The sequence below is a fragment of the Bombus huntii genome, unplaced genomic scaffold (genome assembly GCF_024542735.1).
Source record: "Bombus huntii isolate Logan2020A unplaced genomic scaffold, iyBomHunt1.1 ctg00000141.1, whole genome shotgun sequence".
NCBI lineage: Eukaryota > Metazoa > Arthropoda > Insecta > Hymenoptera > Apidae > Bombus > Bombus huntii.
In genome coordinates this window covers 27,580-37,492 of record NW_026099386.1, presented here as the reverse complement: position 1 = coordinate 37,492, position 9,913 = coordinate 27,580, and the positions used below count along the sequence as shown (strand labels likewise).

Here is a 9,913-nt window from a genome sequence, read left to right as displayed (position 1 = left end):
ATCGAACGTCGTTAGGGAGTTACCAGGACTGAGTGAATCACTCTCTCGAAAAGTAATCTTATTAGGAATGTCGATGTCGAATAGATGTACCTAATAACATAAAAATGTAGTCGCTAATTCTATTGCTGCAACTTTTGTAATTTAATATCAAAGTTACCAACTCCTAAACTTTAATTATTTTTTATTTAATAACTGACAGCGTTTTTATCACTTTCTTTTATTAAAAAATCTTATCATTTAATAATGTTTAAAAAGGAGAAAAAATAAGTATTTTCGTATGTGAAAAATTTATATTACACATTACAACAAAAATGGGCGTTTTCCGTATCATAACGTATTTTATAAACCGTAAATTATAGAATTGGTTATAGTATACGTATGTACATATGTATATTCCTAAATTATTCCTAGATAGAGTCACTTTCTTCACCCCAATATTTTCAAATTCAAAGCCATAAAGGAATATATTACTTACCTTTCGGTGTTTTGCTATCAAAGTTCCATCGGGACCCCAAATAGTACAGGTATTGTACAATTTATCGCCCTCTATTTCAGGCATCGTACCACCAACTACATAGATGTTGTTTTCTTTAGCTGCATTCGATAAAGCAACGCTCGTTTCACCATCAGGAATACTCTCGGCGTATTTTCGAAAGTACTCTGCATTGCAATATTTCAATTAATGAAAAATAACTCTGTCTTTTGTTCCAACCATAAATTAAATTGAAATTTTTGTCAGTTTTTTATTTTTTAAATTATTAAAATAACTAAGTTTTATATCTCGACTTAATTAAATATGCAATTACTTAGCTAACAGTATATATAATAAATTGTTTCTACAGGTTCAAAATGAAAAATGAATATTTAGAAATATTTAATTACGACAATGCTATTTGTGTTAGCATCAGTGGCTTGTTACTCTACGACTTTGCTAGTACTTTTTGAAACATAAAGTTAGTTTTCAATTAACACTTATACTAGAGGCGGAATTATAAATGCAAAATAATTGATAATACCAATTTATAAGTACCTAATTATTAGTATCTTAAAAAATATATTTATACAAAAATCACGATAATCATGAAAATGGGGAAATCCTATATTCTCGACTCAATTCACAATCTTTATGGAAGTATAAACGGTAAGGTAATTTGTCTACTTTTACTTTTTTCTATATAGTTGTTACACACATGGTAAATTATTGAAAAAAAAAACAAATTATTACGTATTCCATATGGTGAATTAAAGCATTCAGGAAGAGCTATAATATCAGCATTGCGCTCTTTTGCGCTAGAAATGTAGGAAACTGCCCGCTCTACATTTTTGCGTTTTACTTCATTTACTTCAAGTTGTACCAACGCCAAGCGAAATGCTAAAATGTTGGAAAAGTTAAATACATTCGGTTATATATTTCCCATACTTTTTATCTATAAATACTTTTTACATAGTGAATACTTACTCGACATCGTTCGCACTACTTGTTTAGCGATGTTTGTAAGTATCATAATGTTGAGGTTATGTATGGTACTACTCAATATCAACATTACGTAAGCAATACGCAGGGATTTTTAATAATTCTTGGTAAAGTTTAGGACATTAATTTTGATGTAATTGTAAACATTATTTGTTCACAATTTGTCCATTTACTTTGCAACAAAAAGAACGCATCTGCAAGCGTGTTAATCGGATAACGACGAACTTCATTTCGCAAACACCGACACGTGAAACATTTTGAAGTTACGTCGACGCGAGAGTAATTGGTTCCCTTAAATTCCTCAATTTCCATTTCTTTCGCCATGTATATTCGAGTATTGCATTTGAATTGCAGAGCAGTCGAAAGTAGAGGAGCACCTCGCCGATATATCGACAGGAACATGAATTTTTTTTCATAGGGCGAATATTTTTTCCATTGAATTATTAAACCGAGTCAAATTTTCAAACTCAACCACTTAATTTAATCGTTTTACATAAAACATTTCAATCTTTTTTCTTCTAAATACTTTACCTATATTTCATCTGGCTGAATATTCCATATTTTTAAAGCTTGTTGATAATTACAAATACGTAATTATCATTCTGAAGCTAGAAATTTGAAGTAAAATTGCTCTGCGCGAAAGGAAATAATTCAACGTTTTATATATAGCTGTTAAAATGATATAAGTTTCAGTAAAATAGCTTCACTAAAATTTGTGGTTTTTTTCCTTTTCTATTTTTTTTTTTTTTTTTTTTTTTTTTTGGTTTTATGTGTTCAAGGGCGAACGTTCCCTCTCATTTCTTGTATTTTTATGAGGAATTTAGCCTTTTTACACCACGAGAGCCTCAACGTTTTCATTTTCACGCTTACGCTACGCTCGTTAAACACGTTCTAATGAGACCATGTGCTGACATTGCGAGTTTTATTATTTTCGCACAATAATTTATCATTTTAGATTTCAAATATTACATTCATACATTTTTCGTTGTAAATTTCTTTCTCTATTTAAACAATTTACCATTGTTGCTACAATAAATCAATTAATTAAATTAATTGATCAGTTTAAACTTAAAATATCATTTCATAAGTTTTCGTCACTTGAATCTAAAAACAACAGAAAACGGATCATATTCAACGATCACAAAACGATAATAGGATATTGTGTTTCTTCTGAAGGGCATGAAATTGTCAGGAGATTATGCCATAAATGAAATTGGAAGCTGGCTGGTCAAAGGGATTAAACTCGGTTAAACTCAATTGTGCTATATTGCACAAAGACTTGAGAACTGCTACCAAATATCTACTAGCTTAAAGGTGTGCTGATTACACCTTACAAATTGTAATTATATTTCAAATACAATCTCCTAAATAATAAGTAAATTAAATTAATACTTTACCTAGAATCTGTGATACATTAATATAACAAAAATACATTTCTTAAATTATTCATTAATTTGCAATGTAATTAGAATATTATCTTTATTTTCTGGTGTCTTTATTATTCTTAAAAGATACGCTGCTTGTTTGCAAATTTAACACTACGTATGCTATTAATAAATCATTTTATATTTAATTTTGCAACCTTCAATCATTGTTAAAATTGATTGATAATACCGTTGGTTAATAGAAATTTGAAAATGCTCTCGTTTCCACTCGATTAAAAGGTAATTGCACAAACTGTCACAGTGTTGACTACAAATCACGTGTGTCGTTCTATTAAATTTATACACAATAGTATTTATTCTCGTTTTAATTTAAAATGAAATGTGTTATTGTATTTTTTTTTTTTTTATTTATTTGTTGAGATTACAATCAATTCTCGCGTTGAGAATTTTCAGTAATTTTTCTGGCGTGGCGCAGTGACATGGCTGTTTATTTACAATAAGTTAATACTTATTATAGATAGGTATAATTTATAAGTAATATAAGTAAGTGCATATGCTTAATTTGGATAATTAAATGAATCTAACGTTTAGGTCTAGCGGGTAGTGCCTCTTCAGCCTGCGAATCTGGTCCGTCGTATCGAGTAGTCCAGTGATTAGGGGGTTTCGGTGTTTGTTGATTCTTTTGCTATATCTGTCGCTATATTTTGCTATTTCCTCTTTGACGGTGGGTATCTTGAGGTCGCGGTGTATTGTTTCATTGGTTACATACCAAGGTGCGTCAATTAGGGATCTTAGCGTTTTCGATTGAAAGCGTTGGAGTATTTCAATGTTGGAGTTACTTGCTGTTCCCCATAGTTGGATTCCGTAGGTCCAGACAGGTTTTATTACGGTCTTGTAGAGGGTAATTTTATTCTGTATATTTAGTTTGGAGCGTCGGCCCGTGAGCCAATAGAGTTTTTTTAGTTTGTCCTTTAGTTGCTTCCTTTTATCTGAGATGTGTGTCTTCCACGTTAGTCTCCTGTCCATGCCCAGGTATCGGACTGTGTCCCTGCTAGGAACTGTTGCATTGTTGATGGTGACCTGGGGGCAGGTTTGTTTTCGGAGCGTGAAGGTTACATGTGAGGATTTCTTTTCGTTGACTTTGAAGCCCCATTTGTGAAACCACTTTTCCATGGAGTCGAGACTTCGCTGGAGAGTGGATGAGGCTATTACCGGGTCTGCGTGGGTAGCCAATAGCGCTGTGTCGTCTGCAAATGTCGCTATTGTTATATCGTTTGATATAGGTAGGTCGGCAGTGTAGATGGAGTACAGTAGGGGTCCGAGGACACTACCTTGGGGTATGCCGGCTTCTATTGGGAATGTTGCGGAAGTGGCGTCTAGGCATTTAACCATGAATTGTCTATTGGTTAGGTAAGATTTTAGGATGGAGTAGTAGGGGTGGGGTAGGATCTTTTTAAGTTTGTATAGTAGCCCTTCATGCCATACTTTATCGAATGCCTGTTGGATGTCTGGGAAAACCGCTGAGCAATATTTTTTCTTTTCGAGTGTTTGGCTGATCGTATGAGTTAAGCGGTGGATTTGCTCTACTGTAGAATGATGTTTTCGGAAGCCGAATTGGTGATCTGGGAGTGTTTTCAAGTTCTCTAGGATTGGAAGGAGTCGGTTCGTGAGCATCTTCTCGAATAGTTTGGACAGGGTAGGTAAAAGACTGATTGGGCGATAGGAGCAGGTTTCGTATATCGGTTTACCGGGTTTAGGGATGAGGGTAATCAATGAGATTTTCCAAGCCTTAGGATAGTGTTCCAGGCGAAGGATAGCATTAAAAATCGATGTGATGAGTGCTATCCCTTTTGTGGGAAGTTCCTTGATTGCTCTATTGCCTATTAGGTCGTGTCCTGCTGCTTTCTTGGGGTTTAGGCGACTGATTGTTTCTATAGTCTCTGCAGAGGAGAAGGGTTCGATAGGAGGGGACATTTGGAAGGGGGTGTGCAGGTATTCAGTAACGTCCGCGGCGGCTTTGGGGGAATGGGGTTTGAATACTTTTGACAAGTGTTTTGCAAACAGGTCGGCTTTTTCTATAGGGCTTCGCGCCCATCCACCTTGCGGACGGCGGATAGGTGGGATTATTTGTGGGGGGCGTGTGAGTTTCCTGGAGGCCTTCCATAGTGAGTAGTTGGCGTCGGCTGTGGGGGATAAGCTGGCGAGGTATTTATGGAAACAGTCGTTTTTATAGTTTCTTAAGGTTCTGGATAGCTTTCTAGTTGCGTTGTTAAGTTTGCGTTTGTCCTCCGGTGTTCTATGGGTCTGCCATACTCTTCTTAGTCTACGTTTTTCTGCTATTTTTTTTTTAGTATGTATTGGGGATATTCTTGTTTGCTGTTAGATGGCTTTGTCGGTGTGGAAAGGCGGATTGCGTTTATTATGCTCGTGTTTAAGTATTCCGTGGCTGCTTCGATATCTTCCTTTGTTTTTAGTGGGGTGAAGGCTCTGAGGTCGAGTGTGTAAAGACTTCTCTGAAGAGCTGCCAGTTGGTGTGTTGGTTGTGAATGGAGCCATTAGGTGTATTCTCGATGATTGTTGAACTGACTGTTGCTATCACGGGAGAATGATCAGAGGAGAGATCAGCCGAGGAGTTGATCTGGACGTGTCTTGATGGGATATTTTTAGTTATGAAGAAGTCGAGAAGGTCGGGTATTTTGTTGGTGTCAGTGGGCCAGTATGTGGGTTCGTATGTGGTGAGGTAGTTGAGGTTGTTGTTTATTATGCTGTTTAAGAGGTTTTTGCCTCTTGCTGTAACCAGTCTGCTGCCCCATTGGATGTGCTTGGCGTTATAGTCTCCTCCAACTATGAATCTATTGCCCAGGGTGTCCAGGAAGTTATCAAAGTCTTCTTTGGCGATGGAGTGTCTGGGAGGGCAGTATACTGCTGAGGTGGTGATTGAGCCATGACAGTCTTCTATTGCTACGTTTGTTGCTTGGAGGTAGTCTTTCTGGAATGATGGAAGTTCGTAGTGCTTAATACTTGCTTTGATTATTATTCCGGTGCCACCGTGGGCCTTTCCGCTGGGGTGTTGGGTATGGTAGAATTTGTAACCATTTATTTTCAGGTAGCTCTTGTCGGTGAAGTGGGTTTCCGATACGAGCATTACGTCGATTTGCTGGTGTTTTAAGAAGAGTTCTAGTTCAAGTTTGTGTTGCGCTAGACCGTTGGCGTTCCAGAGTGCTATGCGCCTTGGTTTTATTTTGAGTCGGGGCGTGCTAATTTTTCCACGATGAGTGTTAGTAGCGATAGCAAGTGATTTATTTGCTCCGATTGTTTCTCTATTAGCTTTTCAAGCCTTGAGGAGTTGTCTGTGTTAGGTGGGTTGGGGACACTGTTTTGGGGAAGGTTCCTTTGGCTGTTCGGGTTATTTTGGATGCCTTGTACTGCTTGGGCATAGGAGGTTGAGGTGGAGATGAATTTGGAGATGGTAGGACTGGGTGTTTGGTTGGTTGAGGGGGTTGGGGTAGTCGTGAATTTCGGCGGGCTGGGTGTTTGGTTGGATACCTCTTTTGCTCTGAGCTTAGGGTACCTGTTCGTGTATAGTGTTTTATATGCTGGGCAGCCTTTGTAGTTGGCAGGGTGGTCCCCTTGGCAGTGGATGCATTTCGCTGGGGTTTCCGGTGATTTGGCGCACTGGTCAGTGGAGTGAGTGCCTGCGCATTTAACGCAGCGGAAAGTATGGTTGCAGTATTTCTGCGTATGACCGTACCTTTGGCACCTTTTGCACTGCACTATTTCTTTTTTCACGAGCGGTGGTTCGATCTTTACTATCGCGTTCATTAGGCGACTGATGTTGTAGATTTCCTTATTGTTCGGCTTTTGTTTAATGTCTAGGAAGAATAAGGATAACGGGTCTTTCGAGACTCTATGCCTTATATTACTTACGTTGATGACTTCGTGGCCGAGTTTTGAGAGTTCGTATTTTAGTTCGTCTATGTCTGCTGAGTGGTGTATGTTTCGTAGGACCACCCGGAAAGGCCTTTCCTGTTTGAGCTGGTAGGTGTGGAAGTTGGCGTTCAGGGTCCTGAGTGTCTTGGTGAGTTTTCTGTAAGCTTCTGGGTTCGTCGGTAGTATTTTTACTTTGTTGTTGCTTATCTTAAGGTTATATTCCTCCTTGCTGATATCTCTCTCTAGGGACTTGATCATTGTCTGTATGTCAATGACGTCGTCCACAAATATTGGTGGGGGAGGGGGGATTCTCTGTGAGTGTTGGTTTGGTGGCGGTTCTACGATTTCCATGGCGTCGTTTGAGGATTCCAATACGGCGAACCTGTTGTGTGTGTTTATTTGCGTTGCTGTTTCTATTTTCCTTTTCTTTGTAGTGTTAGCGTCGTTAGTGCGGAGAGTTCTGCTACACTTCTGCCACGGGGGGGGGGGGGGGGGTAGAACGGGGTAGCTGCGAGTCTGCTCCGGAGAGCCTGGTCGCGGTTGCTGGGCCATCATCGAGCTAGTTAATTCGGAATGAACAACTAGTCGTGAGGCTGTGAGGCTAGTATTCGGGTTGGGGTTAGGTGCGTGGGATTTTCTTCTCCCTAAAGGGTAAGGGACACTTAGCTGTGTTCTCTTTCGACTCAGATTTCTCAGATTTCTTGAACGATAAATGTTTATTCACTCTAATGTCAATGAGTACACTTGATACAGGATTCGCGATTGTATTCGGTTCGCGAATGCGCGGTTATAAGATAGAGCTTGGATAGCTACGATTCGAGATACGCTGCGAGTGCGGACAATGATTGCACGAGATGTCGAGAGCTTAGATAATTATTCGGCTCGAACCGTGTAAGTATAACGATCGTGATATACTGCGGTAACTCGCGGTAATAGACTGACATTTTTGTCGCGATGCTGCTGCGGAGGAAGACTCGTTGGGATGTGTCTAAGGATGCGAAGGCATCGGATTCGTTGAGAAAAGCTTTGAGAGGGTGTTGCTAGCGGGCAGCGTCGTACGTGAGAGATAGCAGATTTCTCGTGTGTCCCCGTGGTAGGTGGTCGACTTCGAGACTGATAAACAAAGACTGTTTGTCTCTTTGGAGGACCTTAGCTAAAATAAATCCTAAGATTTATAGCGGTCCCTTGGCTAGCTGGAAATATTCGGTACGAATGTATCGACATCTGGCAATCATCTTGTCCGCAGGTATAGGGTCTTTGTGTCGTGCGTCACGCGACGTAAACTGTTGGGAAGTTTACTGTCAAGTGCCGCCACATGTTCAAGGAAAATGTATCTGCAGCCGGTTATAGCGGTATTTACGTTACGGATGATCTATGGGAAGATTCACACGAACAAACCTTTATGGACTAACCAAATTTATTTTGTTATTAAAAACGATCTACAGAACCGATCGACGACTGGTGTTCAATTTAAAAATTGCTTCTCTATAAAAGCAAGAAATCTAATTTACATCGTGTTCTTCATCTGTCGCCTCCATATACATCCTGGTGGCAATAAAATTCTGAATTTACGAGAAATCCGTATTTCGACTTAAGCTTATCGATGTTACCGACTGGACAAAGCCTTCGAGAGTTTAAATTAACCGATCGACCCTTCGATGAAAGGGCGAGCAAGTGCCAGGAAACTATCGCGGGAACGCTCGTAAAAGCGCGCAATGGTTCGGCGTGGTAACCTAGGAAGAGGAACAGGTGCGACTGAATCGTAACGGTTGTCGTGGCCCCTTTCAAACGATCCGTGGCCACTCTTCAGTTTCGGCGTCATTAACCCTTCCCTTCTTTCTTCCTGGTTCACTTAGAAACGAAGAAAATTCCGGAGGTAGTTTGCTCTTAGCAGCTGTCATTTTTTTTTTTTTTCTTTGTTTAGTCGACACGAAGCATTTTGGAGAATTTCTGTGATTGCTTCGCGAAGGTACAGAGGATAAGAAAAAGCGCTCTTTGTTCGTTGACGACTTTCTGTCAATTAGAAATAAGAGTAAACGGCATAACAGTTTTCTTCTTTGCCACTGTATACGTAATTTTTGTTAGACTTTAACAACTCGTATTTTTCGTGAGCAAATACTGTCGAGTGGTTATACACTGTATATGTGAAGCTTCGTTTTCTTCGCGCGAAATATCCATGTTGTTCTTTCTATACTTGTGTTCATATATCATGACGTTCAGCCTACACGTGCCCGAGAATGTAATGTAACAGATAATTGGGTTCGAGCTGTAAATCTTTCATTTGCAGCATGACGCGAATCTAACAACACTTCTTTCCTTGTTCAGATCATGAATATTTTTGTCGCGTGCAGGTAGAATCATATGTCTAGAGTATCCACGGGTTTCGTGTTTACTTATTTCTTTAACTAACTTCGGTTTTAACCAACTTCCTATTAACCAGCAAATTAATCAAATACTTTCAGAATCAATGACAAGAATATACCGAAAAGTGTCGAAAGAATTTTAAAGAATTTTACAATCATTTTCCTAAAAGTTATCTTGAGACGTATTGTATCGTTAGTCTCATAGAGTTAATCACTTTTCTCTAGAATAATGCTCGAACACAGCTGTAGCTTTCTATAAATTTCCTCGATATTCGATTGAATTTCCCGAGATCGTTTCCAATGACGAGATCGCAGCAGTTGTTACGAAAAATATCGGAAGAGCGAAGAACGCGTATGTGTGTCTGATCCATCATTCACGATAGTCTCTACGGTCCATGCGTATGATCCATCATCTGCGTAACCGTTTTACAATCCTCACCGTGGAAATGCCGATCCGCGATGCTATTCTCGCGCGCACTCGACCGCTTAAGAGCATCGTCCAGAGACGTTTCCATCATACACAAATAACTTTGTTTTTCTTCTTGCAGTCGGAAGCGTGGAGAATTCGATGTTTCTGGCTGATCTGTTGTTTTATCATTTGCGCGGCATTTTTTCGCGGTTAGAAGAAAGATGAGATTAATATCTTTGTGGTATTTTGATACTTATCGATCTGCCGATAATGTCGGTGCTGGTAGGGGAAAGCGTAGTTGAGAAGAAGCGCGCTTTTTCGATAAATTATGAATTATGGCTAACGGTAATTC

General features: G+C 39.2%; 1 long non-coding RNA gene across 1 annotated transcript; it reads right to left on the bottom strand.

Moving 5' to 3' along the window:
• Window positions 1-1,083: 1,083 nt before the first annotated feature.
• Window positions 1,084-2,595, bottom strand: LOC126877277 (uncharacterized). Its single transcript, XR_007694890.1, has 2 exons — window positions 1,460-2,595; window positions 1,084-1,372 (listed from the first exon to the last, which is right to left on the bottom strand). It is a non-coding gene; the product is annotated as an uncharacterized LOC126877277 (long non-coding RNA).
• Between the last annotated feature and the right edge of the window lie 7,318 nt (window positions 2,596-9,913).